The sequence below is a fragment of the Cavia porcellus genome, unplaced genomic scaffold, assembly GCF_034190915.1.
Source record: "Cavia porcellus strain 051 isolate PalLab524CR breed Dunkin Hartley unplaced genomic scaffold, mCavPor4.1 scaffold_5, whole genome shotgun sequence".
NCBI lineage: Eukaryota > Metazoa > Chordata > Mammalia > Rodentia > Caviidae > Cavia > Cavia porcellus.
The window spans coordinates 67,079,602-67,101,984 of NW_026947488.1; the positions used below are offsets into that span (position 1 = coordinate 67,079,602).

The 22,383-nt window shown below is 39.6% G+C and overlaps 1 protein-coding gene across 13 annotated transcripts in view; it reads right to left on the reverse strand.

Annotated features, from left to right (window-relative positions):
* Tfdp2 (transcription factor Dp-2) overlaps window positions 1–22,383 on the reverse strand; it is a 195,197-nt gene that overhangs the window by 159,321 nt on the left and 13,493 nt on the right. Inside the window, exon 1 of one of the 13 annotated variants that reach the window (XM_063249097.1) lies at window positions 1,022–1,118. The exons of the other annotated variants lie outside the window; for them this stretch is intronic. The gene's annotated coding sequence lies outside the window, so the exon portion shown is untranslated. Of the gene's footprint in view, window positions 1–1,021; window positions 1,119–22,383 lie in introns of those variants that run through there. 13 annotated transcript variants of the gene reach the window in all.

Here is a 22,383-nt window from a genome sequence, read left to right on the forward strand (position 1 = left end):
GCAGAAACCTCTCAAGCCTGGTCTCTACCAGCAGGTTTTTTATCCAACTTTTCATCTCCTGAGCTCTGACCGGACTTTCTTCTACAGGACAGCCTAAGCTGTTTCAGCTCTAGGCATTTAGGTGACATCTTTGAACCTTTAAAAATTCTGCCCACATGCCATTTTTAAGGGCTTTTGAACCACATGGTGGATACAGTCACAGCAAGAACCCCACTCATGGTACCAAATTCTGTCTTACTTTTTATTTGTTGTTGAGACAAAATACCTGACACGGGGCTGGAGATTTAGGTCAGTGGCATAAGTGCCTGCCTTGCAAGCAGGCAGTCGTGAGTTTGATCCCTGGTACCGATAAAAAGGGAAAAGACCAAAAAAAAAAAAAAAAAAAAAAAAACCTGACACTCAAAGTTAGAAAAGGAAAGATTTATTTCTTACAAGTTGGAGGTTTTAGTCTATATTAGATTGGCTTTCAAGCGGCAGGGACCACCATTCACGGCCACCACAAATAATAAGGCAGGAACTGGCAAGAAAGAGAGACACACCTTTTTCCTGCCAATACATATCCTGACGCCACCCCTGGAGAAGATGAAACACTCACTCCACCAATCTAAGCACTAGATAATGAACCAATCACAAACACTACATTTGGTAGCATCTATGACTGCATGAGGCTTGGAGCAGGGCCACAAAAACACAAACCACAACAATACCTAATAAATAGTGGCTGCTTTGGGAGTGGAAGAGGACCAATCTAGAGACATTGCTCTCCCAGCAAATGATACAACAATATACTAATCTCTAATCTCTTTTTTATTTTCTTGTCATACTTTTTTTTTTTTGTCTTTTTCGTTTTTATTGGTACGAGGGATCGAACTCACAACTGCCTGCTTCAAGGCAGGCGCTTATGCCGCTGAGCTAAATCCCCAGCCCCTTCTTGTCATACTCTTCAGACAGACAAGTCAGGACTCTTGGCCAGGCTCCCAATAAAGATATTAGCAAATAAACTGGGCATGGTGGCACACACCTGTAATTCCAGCGCTCAGGAGATTGAGGCAGGAGGACTGCTACACGTTCAAGCCAGTGCGGGTTACATATGAGTTAATTGTAGTGAAATCCTGTCTCAAAAAAATATAGCAAATATATTGCAGCATATTATAAAAAATAAATCATACATCATAATCAAGTAAAAATGCACGCATGGTTCAACACACTTAAGTCAATAAATGTAATATATAACAGAAGATCAAAGATCATATGATCATATCAATAGATGCAGAAAAGGTTTTAAACAAATCTAACACCCCTTCATGATAAATCCCTTAAGAAAATATGTACAGAAGGACCATACCTGAATATGATAAAAGCTATATATGACAAACCAACAGCCAGTATCATACTCATTGAGGAAAAATTAAAAGCATTTCCCCTGAAATCAGGAACAAAACAAAGATGATACTTCATCTCTTCTGTTCAACACAGTACTTGAAACATTAGCCAGAGCAATTAGGCAAGCAAAAGAAATAAAAGGGACACAAAGGAGAAGATCTTAAATTATCATTATTTGCAGATACATGATACTCTTTATAGTAGACCCAAAGAACTTCACCAAAAACAGAATAACAAACTTCAGCAACATAGCAGGATACAAAATCAACTCACAAAAATCATTAGCATTTGTGTACATCAACAATGAATGAGGTGAGAATGAAATTATGAAAACAATGCATTCACAATTGCTTCAATAAACATGAAATACCTAGGAATTAACCTAACCAAGGAAGTAAAAGACCTCTACAAGAAAATGCAGTTCTCTGAAAAAAAAAAAAAAAATTGAAGAGGATGTTAGGAAATAGAAAGATGTACCCTGATCCTGGATTGACAGAATAAATACTGTCAGAATGACCATATTCCCAAAAGTTATACAGATTCAACACACTCTGAATCAGAATACCAACAACATATATTAAAAAAAAAAAAAAACAATCCTAGCATTCATATGGAACCCCAGAAAAGACAGTAAGAGCAAAGCAGAAGGCACAGCAATATCTGACTTCAAGCTATGCTACAAAACAACAGTGACAGAAGCTGCCTGGAACTGGAACAAAACCAGGTAAGTTCACCAATGGAACAGAACTGAGGATACAGAAACCTCTCCTGACATAATCAGCCATCTAATTTTTGACAGTGGGGCAAAAAGCATACATTGGAGAAAGACAGCCTATTCAAAAGTTGTGCTGGGCAAACTGGTTATCTGTGTGCAGAAGACTGAAATGGGTCTCTCACCAGATACTGAATTAAAATCAAAATGGATCAAAGAGCTAAACATTAAGACAGAAATATTAAATCTACTAGAAGATAAAGCAGGTAAAATATTTGAAGACACAGGTGTAGGAAAGGATTTTCCAAACAGAACCTCAATCGTACAGATAAGCAAAATCAACAAATGGGATTATATCAGACTAAAAAGTGTCTGTACAGCAAAAGAATCAATCAGTGAAGAGACAACGAATGGGAAAAAAAATTTGCCACCTACTCCTTAAGTGACTAATATGCAGAATACACAAAGAACTCAAAAAATTAACAACCTTGCCCATTTTGTGATCCAGTCATAAATTGGGCAAGAAAAATGAAAAGACACTTCATAGAGGAAGAAATACAAATGGTAAGGGGCTGGGACTTATCTCAGCGGCATAAGCACCTGCCTTGCAAGCGTGTGTTCGTGAGTTCGATCCCTGGTACTGGTAAAAAAAAAAAAAAAAAGAAAGAAAGAAAACAGAAATACAAGTGGTCAACAAATACATGAAACAATACTCATTTTCTTTGGTCATTAGAGAAATATACACTAAAACAATGCTAAAGTTCCATCTTACTCCAGAAAGAATGGCAATGATTAAGAAACCAAACAGTATCTGTTACAGCTTATATGTAGAAGTCCCCTCAAAGTGTCATGCAGTTATAGGTGGAGTCTTAAAGACTGCTGGATCTAGAGTGTGTGATCACATTAAAGACGTGCTACTGGAACTGATTTATAGTACAATGTGAGGATGAAGGGTGCCCCACTCTGGGTGTGGGTGCTAGTTACCCTAACGGCGGTAGCCTGGACAGAAAATAAGGGATGGAAAGAGGACTGCTTTGGCTGCTTGTCACTTGCTGCTTGCTGCCTTCCTTCTTTCTGCCTGCCATGAACTGTTTCTCCTTTGTGATACCCCTGTGCCATGCCAACATTCCTTGGAGCCAGCTATGAACTGAAACCTCTACAAACAGTGAGCTACAATAAACCTTTCCTCCTTTAACTTTGAGTGCTGAATATTTTGTCTCAGCAATGAAATAAATAACTAAAACAGTCACAAATGCTGATGAGGCTGTGGTGATAAAGGAATTCTTCATTGTTAGCGAGAATGTAAACTAGAACCATTATAGAAATCAGTACAGAGATTTTTCAAAGAACTGAAATCAGAAATTCCATATGACCCAGTGACCTAGGTAAGTATCTTCTCCAAAAAGCTTAATATATCACACTATGACATGCATACCAGTGTTTAGCAGCACAATTCATAGTAACTAAACCCTGGAAATAGCCTGTATACCCATCAATGGATGACTGGATAAAGAAAATGTCACATCTATATATAATGCAACAGTACTATGCTATAAAAAATAACAGATCTGAGACATCTGCAGGAAAATGGATGCACCCAGAAAGTATTGTGAGTGAAATAAACTAGACACACAATTAAATACCAAATGGTATCTTTCATTTGAGTGAGGCAAAGTACAAATAGGGATGAAAAATAGGCAGAAAGGGTCTAGGAGATGGATCTCCTGCAGGGAATTTGGTACAAGGAAAAGGTGTGGGAAGTGAGAAGGGGAAGGATAAATAAGTAGAATAAAGATAAATCATGTACAGGAATCTAATAACCTCAATTAATGTAAACATTTTATGGCATAACATGAGATAATATCAACAATATAAACAAGAACAAAAATGGGATTAGGGAATTGGAGGAGGAAGGAGGGAGGGGGATTGAAAGTAGAGGGGGATTTTAAAAAACAAAGAAATAAGCTACAATATATACATGTAAGCACTCCCTAGACTTTTTGAATACTTAATGTCCTGTTATCCACAGCAGTCAAAATTGTTTTTTTATGTATATATTTGCAATTCATGCAGTTTACAATCAAACATTCAAAAAATTAAATTATGAGGTGTGATTAAAATATATGGTGGATATCTAAATTTTTAAAAATTTACTACATTAAAAGACACAATACCGGGGCTGGGGATTTAGTTCAGCGGCATAAGTGCCTGCCTTGCAAGTGTGTGGTCATGAGTTCGATCCCTAGTACCAATTAAAAAAAAAAAAAAAAAGACACAAACACCTACCATAAAGACACAATACCTTTAGTTCGCCTCAAAATACTACCGTTGCTTTGAACATGTTAATCATTCTTGCCACTTTCTGAAGCAGTTCTGGAAGACCTATTTCATAGATATCTTACAAAGTATAATAAAAAACACGATGAATATTGCTGCTTAGTACCATGCAATAGAAAGGTAGGCTTGTGAAAACATGATAGTGTATCCTCATCCATCTTACTCACTGGATCTGGCACTGTGCAAATTCTATTTCTTCCCAAAAATCAAAATGACCACAAAAAGTAAACATTTTGAGTCAATTCAGAACATCAACAACCTCACAACTAATAACAAACAGGACTTCCACACTACTTCAGACAGTAGCAAGAACAATACAAGTGTGTTCAAAGTAAGGGGAAAATTTAAAAGCAGAGTAATGCCAATGTGTTTTTTATTGCAATAAGTTTTAAAAGTTTAAACATTCACTGCGTTTTTCTATCACACCTTAGAGAATTGCCATTTGATCAGAATTAAAAACATCAATGATATAGTGTTATGTTTTCTTACTGGTTAAATGTAACCATTCTAATAGGAACAACAACAAAAAGGAAAGACACATAGCATATTTAAGAAAGCAATCATCCACAATAAACATGATCCTAAAAATTAGATAAACCTGCTATTTATCAGCCAATTTATTATTTTTAATTTATTATTTTTCAATTTATTAGTGAAAAATACAGGAAAAGTGACAGAATTAGGTGAATATAACTTTTTTTTTTTTGAGTTCTTGGTATGAAATTCAGGCTTACCTTGAACTCACAATGTAGCTTATGCTGACCTTGAACATGTGGTGATCATTCTGCCCCAACCTCCTGAGTGCTGGGATTTCAGGCATGCACCACCACGCACTCAGCTTGATGACTATAATCTTATAATTAGTACCTAGCATGTTTCAAAAGCTTTCCACATAGCTATCACATATATCTTTACTTATAGTTTTTTCCCCTAAGATAGTTTATATTTAGATGAAAAGGGATGGAGGTAGAAATCACAGCAGATGGAGCAGTTAGGAAAACTGTATGGCTAATGGTAGCAACAGAATTCTTCAAAGGTTTCGGATGCTTCATCCACAGTTAGAATGACACGAACCACCACTATTTATTTACCCATGACGCCATTCACTTACTGGGCCTATAAATGAGTTTTGGCACCAGAACCTAAAACCACAATAACAGCTTTACTAACAGCGCTGGGGCTGTAAGAAACTAACTTACCTGGGTTGTACTATACCAAACTAAATTCTCCCATAGCGCAATAGACTATGGGGACTCAATGAAAGGGGCAGCTGCACAGCTATAGCCCTTTACACAATCCAGGGAAAGAATGGAAGGATAGAGTTAGCAGGGGGTTGAGGGCGGGCAAGAAAATGTCTGTGTGTAGCTGCAGACTCTGGAGGCCAAGGAGGAAAGAATCTCCTAAGATACCTTCAGATTCAGTCATCACAAAGACACATCAACTTTTTAAAAAAACTGTAAACGCTAAAAATAAGATCTTAAAAGGATCCAGAGAATGATTCCAAAGATACAGTCAAGAAAAAAAGTTAGGTTTAATGAAAAACAATTCTGTACCGTAAAAAACAGTATTAATAGCTAAAATGCTAACCACAAAAAGAGAAATATTTGCAGGTTTTATATCTTATAGGGGATTAATATTCAGAATACAGAGAGAACTCCTAAACCTCAGTAACAAAAATAAAACTCAACTCAAATATAGGCAAAAGGCCAGGTGATGGCACATGCCTATAATCTCAGTACTTTGCGAGGCTGAGGCAGAAAGACTGCAGGTTCAAGTCAGCCTGGGCAACTCAGTGACTCAGGGAAACCCTGTATCAAACTTTAAAAAAAAAATTTTTATAGTTTTTTTTCTATTTTTATTTTAAAGGGAGTAAAATTAAACACAACAGAACAAAATAGGATATAAGAAAGCAATATAAGAGATATAAATTTCAAAGCTAGATGACTTGAGATCTTCACTATCATATTGTCTCTTGTTTTCTTGTTTCTTCCAAGTAGTTGTTCATGTCTTTGCATACACAGAATTCATACAAAACAACATAGTATAAAACTGATCCAAACAGAATGAGGAAGGCGTTTTAGGTCTTCAAAACCAGACAATAGGAAAGTCACTAATGGCTGCCATAGAATCTCTCGGTCTCTTCAAAATAGCTGTCCATACTTTCATGTATATTGAAGTTCAACAAAACAAAATAGGCAGGAGGAGGGGTTGCTTAGTTTCCCGGTGCTCCAGATCCCAGCATGGCGCGGATCCCAGCAAACGCCGGTGGCTCCCGTCCTGGGTCCTGGGCCACCGCAGACTGCCATGCTCACAGCCGCTCACCAGTGCTGGGAGGAGTTGTTTGGTTTCTCAGCACGCCAGGTCCCAGCATGGCATGGGTCCTAGTAAATGATGGAGGCTCCTGTCCTGGGCCACTGGAGCCTGCCACACTCATAGCCACTCATAGCCACTCACCAGGGGGGAGGGGTAAACTTTTAAAAATTTTAAACAGAATGAGAATGTAGCTCAGTGTGAAGGCCTAGGGTTCAATTCCCAGGGCAGAGGGAGGAAAAAAGGCTACGTGAGAGGCCTAGACAGAAGGATTATTTGAGCCTACAAATTCCAAACCCGTCTGGGTTGGACAAACCTATCTGGACCTTACAAGGATCGGTCTGAATAGAAAGACATACAAGATATACAAATAGCCAATAAGAACATGAAAAGATGCTCCATATCACTAGTTACTAAGATAATGCAAATCAACCACAATAGATACCACCTCTCACCCAACAGGATGGCTCCTAGCAACAAGACAGAAAATAAAAATTGTTGGTAAAATTGAAACTCTTGTGCATGGCTGGTCAGAATATAAAATAATGCATATAAAATATATGGTGGTTGATCAAAAAAATTAAGAAAAAAATTAATAGGGCTGGAGGTATAGCTCAGTGGTACAGCACTTGACCTACCACACACAAAGCCCTAGGTTCAAACTCAAGCACTGTAAACAATAAAACTAAAATAAAAAGAATTACTATATTATGCAGCAATCCTACTTCTGGATGTACATCCAAAAGAAGTAAATATGGAGACTCAAATGACTATTTTTATATCCATATATACAATAGTGAAAATGTAGAAGCAATTCAAGTGTCTATTAAAGATGAATGGAGGGGTGGGGAGTTTAGCTCAATGGTGTAAGTGTCTGCTTGGCAAGAGCAAAGTTGTAAGTTCAATCCTCAGCACAAAAAAAAGAAAAAGAATGCAGCCAGGTGTAGTGGCACGTATCTGTAATCCTACCACTCAGAAGGCTGAGGCAGAAGGATAGCATGAGCTTGAGGCTAGCTGAACTACACAGTGAAACCTTATCTTCAAAAAAAAAAAAAGGACCAGGATCAGGGACTTCATTCAGCAATGTAAGCACCTGCCTGGCAAGTGTGAGGTCATCAGTTCAATCCCTGATACAAAAAAAAAAAAAAAAAAAAAAAAAGCCAGGTGTGGTGGCACATACCGGTAATCCTAGCACTTGAAAGGCTCAGGCAGCAGGATAATTGAAAGTTCAAGACCAGCACCGGCTACAAAATGAGCTGAAGGCCAGCCTGAACTGCACAGTAAGACCTTGCCTCCAAAAAAAGCCAGGAATCTAGCTCAGTGGCACAGAACCTATACAACAAGCTCAAGGTCCTGAGTTCAACTGCTACTACTAAAAAAAAAAAAAGAAAAAGAAAAAGAAAAAGAAAAAAGAATATTCAAAGGAGAGTATATATAGAATGGAATATTAGCTTAAAAGGAAACAAAATTCTCATCTCTTGCTATAACACACATGAAGCATAAGGGAAAAAGTCACAAAGGACAAATACTTAATAATTTAAATGACAGCAGGACATGGTGGCACACACCTGTGATTCCAGAACTCAGAAGGCTGAAAAAGTAGGATCTCTATGAATTTGAGGCCATCCTGGGCTACACAGTGAGTTCAAGGAAAGTCTGAACTACATAGTGAGACCCTGTATCAAAAAAAATTATAGGTAATAGAATAGTTTAATCAAGTGCTGGTGGGAATAGGGAGAAGAGGCAAGGGAATACCAAAGAATGAAGGTGTGTTATGTTTATGTACCAACTCCCATGATAAATACAAGCTCTATGTACTGCAAACATGTACTGATAAAAATAAAAATTTAGAAAAAATAGAGTAGTCTAAGCACAGAGAAAAAAGAAGAGTGGCATTTGCCAGGGGCCAGGAGGAAGAAGCAATAGGGAGTTACTGTTTAAATAATACAGTCTCAGTTCTGCGAGATTGTGTTGGTGATAGTTACAAAACAATATAAATATCCTTCATAACACTGAACTATGTACTGTACTTTACAATGGCTAAGACTGTAAACTTTATCATATATATGCATTTATACACATTTTACTACAATAAAAAAAACTAAAACTTAAGGTCTGAGGTTTGTAGCTAAGTGGTAGGATGTTTGACTAGGAACAGTGGAAAAATAAAGGAAGCAGGGAAAAACCAAATTATCTACAAAGGAATGACAATCAGGCAAGATTTCTCAACAATAGTGAAAACAAAAAGTAATATAATACCCTTAAGGTGCTAAGGGAAAATAGTATCAAACTAGAGTGCGAAGCACTTTCAAAACAGGGTTAGCTGATCATTTTGGCCCACGCCTGTACTCCTTGCACTCAGACCCTGAGGCAGGATGATCACCACAAATTCAATATCATAGCAAGACCCTATCTCCAAAAGTAAACAAATACAAACCAGGCGTTGTGGTGCACACCTGTGATTCCAGCACTTGGGAGGCTAAGGCAAAAGGATCCTTCCAAATTCAAGATCAGCCTGAGCTATAAAGTGAGCTCAAGACCAGCCTGAACTGCACAGCAAGACCTTGTCTCAAAAAGACAAAAATAAAAAAAATTTTAAATTTAAAAATAAAAAAAGACAAGCAAAGAAAAAAATAAACAAATAGGGCTGGGGATCTAGCTTAGCAGCATAAGCATATACCTGGCAAGTGCAAGGTCCTGAGTTTGATTCTCAGTAACAAAATAAATAAACAAACAAAAACCCAGGTAAAATAAAAGCATTTTCATTAAGTTGATCTACAGTAGACAATCAATAAAGAAATCACCAAAGGATGTACTTCAGAAAAACGAAAAACACTCAAACTTCAAAAACAATTTCAATGAAAAGGAACACAAAAATAAAACATATAGGAGTATATGTGAAAAAAATCACCTGCATGATAGTTATTCTAATCTTAGAAGGTAAAATAAGCGAGTGAGTACCAGGAGGAAATGTATCCTGGACAACAACAACATAAGAAGGAAGAAGTAAAACCAGCATTGAAAAATGTTGAAGGCCTTTTGCTATTTAGGAAATACTGTTTTAAGTTAAATATACTCACTAAAAATTTAGTCAACCACTAAATTTATAAAAGTATAAAAGAACACCAAAATCAGGCAGGATAAGAGAAGTACAGAAAAAAGATATGACTGATGACAGAACGAAATGCAAACACAAATACAAAAGTACACTGATTATTTTAAAAAGTTTCTTAGCTGGGTGTGGTACTACCAACCTGCAATCTCGGCACTCTGAGGTAGAGGCAGGAGGATCACAAATTTGAGCCAACCCTGAGCAACTTAGCAATTGAGACCTTGTTTCAAAATTTAAAAAAACAGTAATAATAATAAACGGGCTAGAGATGTAGCTCAGTATGTTATGGGGTTCATTCTCCAGTTACCCCACACACACACACACACACACATACACATACACAGACTCATATTCGATTAAAGTGAACACATAAAATAAAATCCAAATGCTGTTTGCAAGAAAGCTACCGACCTACAGTGCAGCCTCCAAGTAGCAAAATGAAAAATGGAAGATGATGTTACTTTAGAAACAAAGGTCTTCATAATTAAGAGTATTAGTGAAAAGAGGTTATAATGATTAAAGATCTTGTTCACCAGGAAAATATAAATATCCTAAATTTAAATATATTTTATAACATTAAACAAGCTTACAAGACACTGAGGGGACCGGGGCTATAGCTCCATGGCAAGGTGCTTGCCTAGCACGTGTCCAGCAGTGGAAAAAAAAACATGCTCACCCATAGTGTTACACGCCTAAAATCCCAGCACTCAGAAAGCTGATGCAGGAGGATCACCACAAGTTCAAAGCCAATCTGGGCTAATGAGCTCAAGGTCAGCCTTAACTATATAGCAAAAACCTAAGGTTAGCATAATCGTACTAGGAATGGATGCACTTCGCCAGGGGTGGCAGCGATTCCTATAATCCTAGCACCTGGAAGGCTGGAGGAGGATCATCCTCCTGAGTTCAAGGCCAGCCTGGGAAACACAGAGACTTTAAGATCACCTAAACCATATGGCAAGACTGTCTCAAAAAGCAAATAAAACAAAAACAAAAACAAAAAATGGATGTACTTTGAGACCATAATGTCAAGTGAAATAAATCACTTAATATACACATATAAATACTGTATGGCTTTTCTTATATAAGAAACCCAAAGCATAAATGAATTAAAGCGCAAAATAAAATATTGGGGCCAGGGGTTTAGCTCAGCGGGATAAGTGCTGCTTGGCAAACACGAGGTTGTGAGTTCGATCCCCAGCACCAAAAAAAAAAAAAGGCAGAAAATGTAATAGGAAACAAGGAGATAAGAGTTTTGCCAATGGGGAAGGAGAGAAGGGAGGGGAGAGGGGAAATGAAAGGGCAAGAGGAGGTGTAAAAATATTAAGAAGTGTAATGTACACATACTAACTCCCCATGGTGCGTGAGTCATGTACTGCAAAAGCATGCACTAATACAAATTTAAAAAATAAATAAAAACAAAACCAAGCCAGGTGAGGTGAGTGCTGATCCTGCTGGTTTCCCAAGAACCTGAGGCAGGAGGACCATTAAAGGGAGTCCTGGGAAATTTAGCAAGACACTGTCTCAAAATTAAATAAAGAGGGTTGGGTGTGTAGCTCAGTGCTCCCCAGGATCACACACAAAAAAGGATCAATATTATAGGTAAAGTTAATTTTTAGTTAGTCACAAAATCAATACAGATCAACACAAAATCAATACTTGTGAGATATAATGGTAGAGAACATCCAGTAACAACAAAAACTTACATACTTAGGAACCAATTTAATAAGAAAAACAAACCGGGCGTGGTGGCTCACGCCTGTAATCCCAGCACTCATAAGGCTGAGGCAGGAGGATCGTTGAGAGTTCGAGACCAGCCTGGGCTACAAAGTGAGCTCAAGGCCAGCCTGAACTGCATAGAAACCCTGCCTCAAAAAGACAAAAAAAAAAAAAAAAAAAAAAAAAAGAAAGAAAAACAGAACACCTGTATAATGGAGTTAAAAGTCTAAAAGCCAAGCATGGTGGCACACACTGAGTGTTCATAACTGAAAGGCAGAAGTATCAAGCAAACTCAGTTGGCCTGAGCAACAGTACACACACACACACACACACACACAGAGTCCGCACAAAATTTGTGTGCCTGAACACAAATATAGAGCAGCATTACTATAACTGCCAAAAAGTGTAAACAGCCCAAATATCCACTACAGTGATAAACAAAAGTACAACATACAATGAAATATGATTTGATAATGTTTAGGGATGATTAGTGATACAAAGCATACCATGAATAAACCTTGATAATATTATGCCAACTGAAAGAACTGGCCACGAATAGGTTACATATTGTATGCTTCCATGTGTATGAAATATTTAGAATAGGCAAATTTATAGAAAGAGGAAGCTGTCTAGCAGTTGACAGAAGATGGGAAGGTGCTAAGGAATGACCATTAACGGGTAGGAGGTTTCTTTTTACTTTAGAAAAATTTCTTAATTTATTATAGTAAAAGATACATTGCTATTAATCCTCCTCAAAATATTCTACCATATTTATACTAATGATCACATTCATCATGGGGGATTTGTACACATACATAACACATTTTAAGTCTTTTTTTTTTCCTGATTCCTTTCTCCTCCCCTCCCTCCAAATCGTCTTTCCTTCCCCATTTACAATAACAGCTCTATTTTCATTTTTTCAATTTTTTGGCTTTCCTTTAAATCCCTCTCCTCTTATTCCCCTTCCCATTTGAATAATATCTACCCTCCATTTTGCTCCTTATTTATACTTTGGGTTTTCACACAAGAGAAACAACATGATACTTCAATTTGTGTGTCTGATTTATTTCACTTAAGATCATGGTCTTGTGGGCCAGGGGTTTAGCTCAGCGGCACAAGCGCCTGCTGGGCAAGTATGAGGTCCTGAGTTTGATCCCCAGTACAGAAAAAAAAAAAAAAAAGATTATGATCTTGTGACACATCCATTTACCTTAAAATGTCTCCAGTTTATCCTTCTTTATGGCAGGTTAGTGTTCACTGCATATAAACACCACATTTCTTTATCCATTTATCTGCTGATGAGCATGTGAGCTGTTTCCAGGATTCAGCTATTATAAATCGTGCTGCTATACACATGGCTGTGAATGTGTCACTGTGGTATGATGATTCTAACTCTTTCAGGAAAATACTCAGAGGGCAACAAATAGGTCACATGGAACCTCTAGTTTCTGTTTTTTGAGCAATCGCCATACTGCTTTCATAGTGGCTGTACCAATTTATACTCTCACTGGCAATGGAGAAGGGTTCCTTCCCCCACTAGACAGCCTTGCCAGCATTTATTATTGGTTCATTTCTTTTTTTTTTTTTTTTTTTTGTCTTTTTCCTTTTTATCGGTACCGGGGATCGAACTCACGACTGCCTGCTTTCAAGGCAGGCACTTATGCGGCTGAGCTAAACCTCCAGCCCCTATTGGTTCATTTCTTAACGATAGCCATTCTTTCTGGTGAGAGATGGAACCTCAGTGTTAATTTGCATTTCTTGAGTGGCCAGAGATGTTGAGCATTTTTTATATATTGTACTTACTAGCTATTTTACTTCTTTATCTGAGATGTGTCTATTTTCAGCTCAGGTGCCCACTTTTTGACTTTTTCAAGTGTTTGGGTGTTTTTTGGGTTTTTTTGTTTTCTGTACCAGGAACTGAACTCAGGACCTTGTACTTGCCAGGCAGGAACTTGTGTCACTGAGCATATGCCTGGCCCTTAAATTCACTATGTAGCCCAGGCTATCCTAAAACAGTGATACTCCTGCTTCAGCCTCCAGAGTGTTGGGATTCTAGGTGTGTACAGAAAGGGTTTTGACCCAGACAGGACACTGTAGCCGGTAAAGCCTCACTCGGAACCAATGAGCTCCTATCTTCCCCACCGCTAGGAATTTACCTATGGCGCCAAACCAGTGCCAATGAGATACCTGTGCATCACTAATGCCCCTTAGGTTCCACCCCAAACCTAGGCTACATGTATGCGCCCACTCCACGTGTTCCACAGAGAGATTGCCGACCCAAGGGGGAGATGCCGTGCCCCAGGGGATCGGAGGTGTCTCTCCCCGCATTCTCAAAATAAAGGTCATTTATATTTCATACTTGTTATCTTTTCAGCCGCTGCCAGTCCCCCACAGTTCTATCATATAGTTCCCTGACTGTGAATGGCAGACAAAGGACTCCTGGGGCTTTCCCAGTTTGAGTCCCCTGCCATTCTGGACCAGGACCGGACTACATCCTGCATTAATTCCTCACTTCTACACTTGGGAGCTGTAAACTTGTCACTGCTGGCTCGCAAACAACACCGACCCACTTTAACACAGGTGAGCAACCCCGGAGATTGCCGCTGGGCCAGGCCCCAGGTGAGTTTTCTCCCCGCTTTCCGTGGGTTCACATGACACTCTCACATCCTTAGATAGCACAAGGCAGAGTCTCTCTGGGCCAACCTGTGTCCACACTGGGAGACTCTTACGTCCTTTGGGTTCAGACAGCCCAAAGCAGAGTTTTCCTGGGCCAGCCTGTGTCCACACTGAGAGACTCTCATGTCCTTCAGAGCTTTTTAAGTTCTCACAGGCAGAGCTGTTACTAAACCCACAAGAAATCCACTCGTATATTGGTGATGGCCAATTATTATGAGCTTTGGAATGAAAATACCGATCGGTCTAGAGTAAAGAGTGACAACTTAAACTTAGTAGACCGCGGTCAGTTGCCTCATCTGGCTGTAACTCCGTGGGCCAGACCCCACACCAGATTTTATCTTGGGGACCACTTCCTGTCCCCCCCCTCAAAAAACCATACCTATCTATGGCTTATCACACTGACGACAAGTTTACCAAACTCTCTATCTTTAACCCTTTAAGCCTGTTTTAAGGATGTGTGTCCTTTCCCGCCAGCATCCCTTTGTCTCCTCGCTGCTTCCCCTTTCCCACTGCATGCCAACCCACTCCCCACCAAGATGGGAGATACACCCAAACAGTGTTAAGAGGCACGAGCAGGCTGCTTTGGGCTCTCATGTACACTCCAGCCCAGACAGTGTTGAGACAGCCCAGACAGTGGGGCTGCTTTAAGCTTTCACGCTGTGCCCCAACTCCGCGTGGTAGCTCGGCTCTCATGTGGCGCTCCAGGTCCACGTGGGGTTTGGTAACGCCACACCCTAATCTGCACGCCCAGCAAGCAGTTCCAGCTCCACATGGCGGCTCAGCTCTGCATTGGTCCGTCAGCGTGTAAGGTCCCAGCTTTACTCTGTGTTGGGCTGCTTCCCAGCACCCCCCATACGCCACATGCCTGCCCGCCGCCACCGCCACCACCACTCTGCATGCGTTTCTGGGGGCAGTCCCAGCCCCACCCCGCGCCCTACGTCCCGGCGCTTGCCCCGCCTTTACTCTGCATGCCCCGCCCCCACGCTGGGCATGCTCTACCCACGGACCAGACCACAAACACAGATAAACAGCAGCTCACTGGCTCAGCTCAGAGATGCTGTTTTTTACATTCTCAAACCATTTAATCAAGGTAAAATAAGCCGGCAATAGACAAGACTTTGGCTGATAAACGGGAAAGTGGCCACCTGGTTATTTTACCAGCCTTGTTTATCAATTAAAGCCTTCAGTAATCTCCTGTTTAACAACTAAAATTAAGAGGTGTTTTGAGGTTTTTTATAAATTCTTTTTGCTATAAACCACCAGTAATGTTCTTTGTTAAGCTTACTGCCTATATTATACTGTACTGTCACCGATCTCCTGTTTAACAACTAAAATTAAAAAATAATTATAAATTCCTTTTGCTGGGAACCACTAGCTCTTTTCCAAGACAAGGGTTGTATGATATATGCAAAACAGCAAAACCAACACTGTGGCAGAAGCCAAACTTAAACCTTTCCCAGCCTGTCTGCCTGCCGAGCCATAATACACTATATTCAACTGATATTAAATAACATCGTAGATGACTTCTCTCCTAAATAAAAAGGAAAAAATTAAACAGGCCATCCTCCAAAAATCAGATTGCATTAGACATTTTAATAACATAAAGAGATACTTATATATATGACATAAATAACATGTCAGTTCCTAAAATTCTCTGGACCTGTCCTCCTTACAAGAAGCCATTACTAAAAGTATAAATACCCTGTTGATTATATTTAACTCCTGCATACTTAATTCTACAGATACCTTCTACTGTAGTCCAGATCCCAAACAAAAAGGCAAAACTCGACCTTCAAACCTCATAGAGACCTTAATATGGTTTTTCATGTTTTCAACAACAGAGATAACAGTAACACTTGTGACACTTGGAGTTCTGAGACAGGTAAACCAATACAAGGTGGAGCTGCCTGGGCCCCGCCCATGGACCATGCCTCAAATGCAGCAGAAGACATTGGGCAAGAGAGTGCCCCATCCTGGCATTCTTTGAGACCTTACCCCAGGGCTACTGGACTGTCCTAGCCACCAGAGAGTGGGTAAGCCATCCTAACTTCCAGCCCTCACAGGAAATGCCAACATTGCCAGATTCATCGCTGACAGATCTTCTTAAACTTGCTGCTTAAGACTGATGGGGCTCAGGGCCAACAACAGCCCCCTTTATGGGTGTCTGTCTCAGAGTCCAAGTCCCACTAAAAGTCTCAGGTAAGACATTCTCTGTATTTGTGGACATAGAGGCCATATATACAGAATTCTTCCTGAGTTTTCAGGCTGCTATATTAAATCCTCAAACTGTAGGGGGTATTAAAGGTCAACCTATACCATTTATAAACAGGGCCTATTTCGTGCAGGTTCCAGACTGCTTCTTCCCAATCCACCCAGTGGGGCCAAATCTTCCCTCCACCACTCACTCTACAGTCCTAAACCTTAAAAATGCTTTTTGTGGGGCTGGGGGTTTAGCTCAGCGGCATAAGCACCTGCCTTGCAAGCAGGCGGTCGTAAGTTCGATCCCCGGTACCGATAAAAATGAAAAAGACAAAAAAAAAAAAAAAATGCTTTTTGTTCCCTTTTGTTTATACAGGCTGACCCAGATACTGAGGTCTCAACAGCTTACACCTGTTATCGCTAGTAAACCTCTCCTCAGTAATATAAGACCACCTCCTTCCTTTCCTATTCACCAGTTTCTCAGACAACCCTGGTCAAGACTGACAGATACATTTTGTCTTTTCACTTTGTTTATACTTTTTCAGGATACATAAAAGCCTTTCACACAACCAGGGAGACTAATAAAGTCCTGTTATAGCAAATCATTCCAAGGACTACAACCAGGTTACAGCAACCCATACCTGATATGCTTGGCAACTTCAACAGTGATCAAAGTTGCTAGACTGCCATCCTGGTTTCACATCACTCATGCTAAGTGATGCCATTCCAGCCCTAGATCTCACCATCCTTTTGCCTTCTCATCTCTGCCTTACCAAAGCCCCAAAGCCACAACTCATGTCATGTTTTGTTATCCAATTTGGTTTCTAATTTCTTATTCTTTTTACAGCAGAACTCTTAACAGTATTTCCTAAAGACTCCAATGTCATGCATACCAGAGACAAGCCTTACCTACCTACCATCTTAACTTTTACCCTTTCAGATGGGGGAGTAATCATCTCTCATAACTTCACTCCTCCTAACCCCACATTTATTTTTCAGAATTCTACCTCACCGTGACAATGATCCTACCTCAACATGGTCCTGATATAATGACATGTCTAAATCAAAGGCACCTTCCCTTCTACCTCACCTGGGTCCTTAAATATGATAGTGCCATGCCTCCTCATAACATCTTGTCTCTTTGTTTTTCCAGTCTAACATTCGTGCATTCACCAGTGAAGTTGTCCTGGCTAAAACACCTGGCACCAGCTTCTACCTGGGCATCAATCATCATCCCATTGACTCCCCTAGATCCCAGTACAGCGCCCTCTTCCAGCAGGAAGCAGTTAAATAAAGAAATCTTCGCCCCTTTCATAATAATAATCATAAGACAGGATATGAAAGAGTTTTGGCCCAGACAGGACACTGTAGCCGGTAAAGCCTCACTCGGAACCAATGAGTTCCTATCTTCCCCACCCCTAGGCGCCAAATTTACCTATGGCGCCAAACCAGTGCCAATGAGATACCTGTGCATCACTAATGCCCCTTAGGTTCCACCCCAAACCTAGGCTATATGTATGTGCCCACTCCACATGTTCCATAGAGATCCACAACCCAAGGGTGAGGTGCCGTGCCCCAGGGGGCTGGGGGTGTCTCTCCCCGTATTCTCAAAATAAAGGTCATTTATATTTCATACTTGTTATCTTTTCAGCAGCCGCCGGTCCCCCACAGTTCTATCATGCACCATGCCTGCCTTTGATTGGGTCTTTAACTTTGGGGTGTCAGGGTTTTTTAAGTTCCTTATATATTCTAGATATTTGTCCACTGTCTGAAGAGTAAATGGTGAAAACATTTTTTCTAAGTCTGTAGGCTGTCTCTGGTAGTTTCAGGTTAGTTGTGAACTCACTACAAAGTCCAGGTTGGCTTTGAATTTATGGGAGGCCTCCTACCTCAGCCTTCCAAATGCTTTGATTACAGGCATGCTCCACCGTGCCCAGTGAGGTTTCTCTTTAGAGTGATGAAAATATTCCAGAATTAAGTAGTAATGATGGTTGCATCTACCTATGAATACATTAAAAAACTACTGACTAGTTACACATTAATAAGTGAATTTTATATGTGACTTAGAATTTGGGGGAGAGAGTACTAGAAACTCAGGACATTGCACTTACCAGGCAGCCACTGCACCACTGAGCTAAATCCCTGGCGTGTGAATTATAATACTTTTAAAAACCCTATCTGGGGCCAGGGATTTAGCCCAGTGGCATAAGCACCTGCCTTGCAAGTGCATGGTCATGAGTTTGATCCCCAGTACAAAAAAAAAAAAAAAAAGAAAAAAAACATGAACAACCTTATCTATGGGAAGTTTTCAAATAACACTAAAAGAGAAGTGTGGTATACCTCACTGGTAGTTAATGTGCTAGACAAGACCCTGGACAAAAAAAACCTGAAAACAGAAACAATGGAAAAGACACAGGACTTTTTTCTTTTTTTGCTACCAGGAATTGAACTTGGGGCCTCAGGCCTGCTAGTCAGGTACCGCACTACTGAGCTATATGCCTAGGCCAAGCAAGACACAGGATATTCTTCAATAAAACTATTAAGTATTATAAATTTTCACATTAATTTACAAATTCAGTATAATCACAATAAAAGTCCTAACAAGTCGTTTTATGGCCGTGTTCAAATTGATCTTAGAATTGACAACAAACACCACACTTACCTAGCTTGCACAAGCACCTGGATTTGAGCCCCCAGCATCACCAAAAAAATAAGTAAATAAAAAAGCTGAAAAAAAAATGCAAGGAAACTCGAAAAACAAAAACAAAAAAATGCTGAAAGCCAGTTATGGTGGCTCACAGGACTCAGGAGACTGCGACTGCACCACACAGCAAGTCCAAGGCCCACCTGAATTACCGAGTAAGATCTTGGCTCAAATAAATAAATAAATAAATGAGGGAGAGAGGGAAGGAGGGAGAGAGAGAGGAAAGGAGGGGAAAACCAGGAAGACTAAAAAGGAGAAATTACAAAAAAGACTGACCTCATCATATAGTAAAATACATCATAAGCATTTATAATTAAACCATTGTGGTTCAGGCTAGTAAATAGGTCAAAGATCAGAAAAGAACACAAAGTCCAGATTTATGACCAAACACACAAGGAAATATAGTATTCTACAAAGGTGGCAATGCCAACCACTGATAAAAGTTGATTTTTTTGAGATGACTTTTTAAATTGTTGCAAAATACGTTTTGTATATGTGTATTTTTTTTTTTTTTTTGTCTTTTTCGTTTTTATCGGTACCGGGGATCGAACTCACGACTGCCTGCTTGCAAGGCAGGTGCTTATGCCGCTGAGCTAAATCCCCAGCCCCTGTATATGTGTATTTTGCTACACATATACAAATAAAACTGGCCATTTTTCAGTATATAATTCAGTAGTGTTAAATATATTTATATGATAGTAATACAAATCTTCTGAACTCTTTTTATTTTGCAAAATTGCAAACTGTACTCACTAAACACAAACTCCTCATTAACTCCTATCCTCTTTTCCTGGCAACACCCTTCTACTCTGCATCTCTAATTAATGACCCACTCCAGGTACCTGGCGTAAATGGAGTCACACTACCTGTACTCTGTGACTGGCTTATTTCAGTGGCACTGCCCAGATCCTCCACGATCCTCAAAGCTCATATGCTGAAGGCTGGGTCCCCTGCTGGTGGTGACAGTGGCAAGTGGTGGACACAGTAGGGTTAAGGCCTGATGCTGAGAAGTCGGGTCCTTGAGGATCAGGCCCATGGAGCGGTGTAGGGCCAGAACCTCCTCTCTTCCTGCTGCCAGGCCTCCCCAGAGCACTCCTGCCCAGATGTTCTAGTTCCTCATGGGCCTAAAGCCACAGAGCCAGGTAGCTGTGGATTGAAACTCGAAACCCTCAGCCAATACAAATCCTCCCTCTTTAATAAATTGCTTATCTCAGGTATCCTATCACAGGGAAGGAAAGCTAACATTCACTTAGCATGATCTCTTCACATTTCATTCACATGTAGCATGTCAGGACTTAAGTCTAAATTATTTCACTGCTTGCATGTGTGTTTATCCATGCATATTTCATTAGACACATATGCTGCTTCCCTAGTTTAATTACTGAAAACATAGGGAGGAGACATAATACTGAGAGTTTCCAATTTCTCTCAGTATATACTCCAACTGAAACTGCTGCATCCCATGGTGATTTTACTTTATTCCTAAGTATTTTATTATTTTTAATGTTGTAAAAGGGAATTTCTTAAGTTTTGCTTTTCAAAAAAAAAATTTCCTTTCAGATCATTCATTGTTAGGATACAAAAGTAGAAATAGTTTTTGTTGGCCAACTTGTATCCTGAGGACTTCCGGGAGAACATGGCAGAGAGATAGCAGCAGCTTCGGAGGCTCTCTGAGAAACCGCACTTAAAATCCAGGAATGGTGCCAGGCGAGAAATCCTAAGCAAGGGGAGATATACTTTGCCGACCCAGGGACCAACTTGTATCCTGATACTTTGCTGAATTTTTTTATTAGTTCTAACAGATTTGGGGGTTTTTAATGAAATCCTTAGGGTTTACATGAGGCATATTATCTGTGAAAAGTGATGATTCCATTTCTTTTCAAATTTAGATGCTTTTTTTTTTTTTTTTTTTTGCCTAAATGGTATGGCTAAGAATTCCAGTGCTATGTCCAGGTGACATAAGTAGACATCCTTGCCCTTTTCCTGATTTTAGAGGGAAAAACTTTAGACATTTACCAAGAATCACATTCTCTATAGCTTTCATTTATGGCCTCTTTTCTGTGGCAGTATTTCTGTTACTGCTCTATTGGAGGTTTCATCATTAAAAAGTGTTGAATTTTGTTAAATATTTATTACTTCTGTAGTAATGGAAAAAATTGACTTTTTTTATTTTTGGGGTATTAAGGACTGAACCTAGGGCCTTCACAAAGAACTTTACCTCTGTTTTGTTTTTTGTTTTTTGTTTTTAATTTAAGACAGGGTTGAGCTAGGGATTTAGCTCAGCGGCATAATCGTCTGCCTGGCAAGCATGAGATCGTGAGTTTGAACATCAGAAACTGCCAGGCGTGGTGACACATGTCTGTAACCCCAGCATAACAAGCAGATCACCAAGAGTTTGAGGCCAGCCTGGGCTAAACAGTGACACTTAGTCTCAAAATAAATAAATAAATAACTATGCTCCAGAAGGTGGTAAGAATGATGAGTGTCTAAGCCAAGAGTAGGATTCTGAGCGGGATTAACGGCAGTGTGTCTTTTTACTGTAATAAGTGTTTAAAAAAAAAAAAAAAAAAAACCAATGTAAGCATTCACCATATTTTTTGATCATGTGTCTATGGGTCATACAGCTCATGACTATAGGGCCATAATGAGCAAAACGGGAGATTAAAACAAGCATAAGAGTTGGGCATGGGAGCTGGATATGGTAGCACACACTTGAAATACTAGCACTCAAGAGGCTGAGGCAAGAAGATAGCTACAAGATTGACGTCAGCCTGGGCTACACAGCGTGCTTAAGGTCAGCCTGAACTACATAACGAGACCCTGTCTCAAAAAACCATTAAACTTCTTTCCCCAGAAACAGTACTCATCATTTCTCATTTGAAGTTATTTGAAATCCCTTCTTTATTCTAATTGGCCTTTAAAGCATATTTAATTTTTCTGTATCCTTTTTATAATAAAATTACTTTAAATACATGTGGCTTGACCAGTACAAATTCATTACTATTATTTGTGTTGCTTCTAGTGTAAACCATGTCACCAAAAATACAATGAATCTTTTTATTTTTACAAATATTAAAGCTCTTTATACAATGAAAAAAAAATTAAAAAGCCACGTGTGCTAGCACATGCCTATTATCCCAACCCTTGGGAGGCTGAGGCAGGAGGATCACTGCAAGTTTGAAACCAGCCTGGGCTACAAAGTGAGCTCAAGACCAGCCTGAACTGCATAGCAAG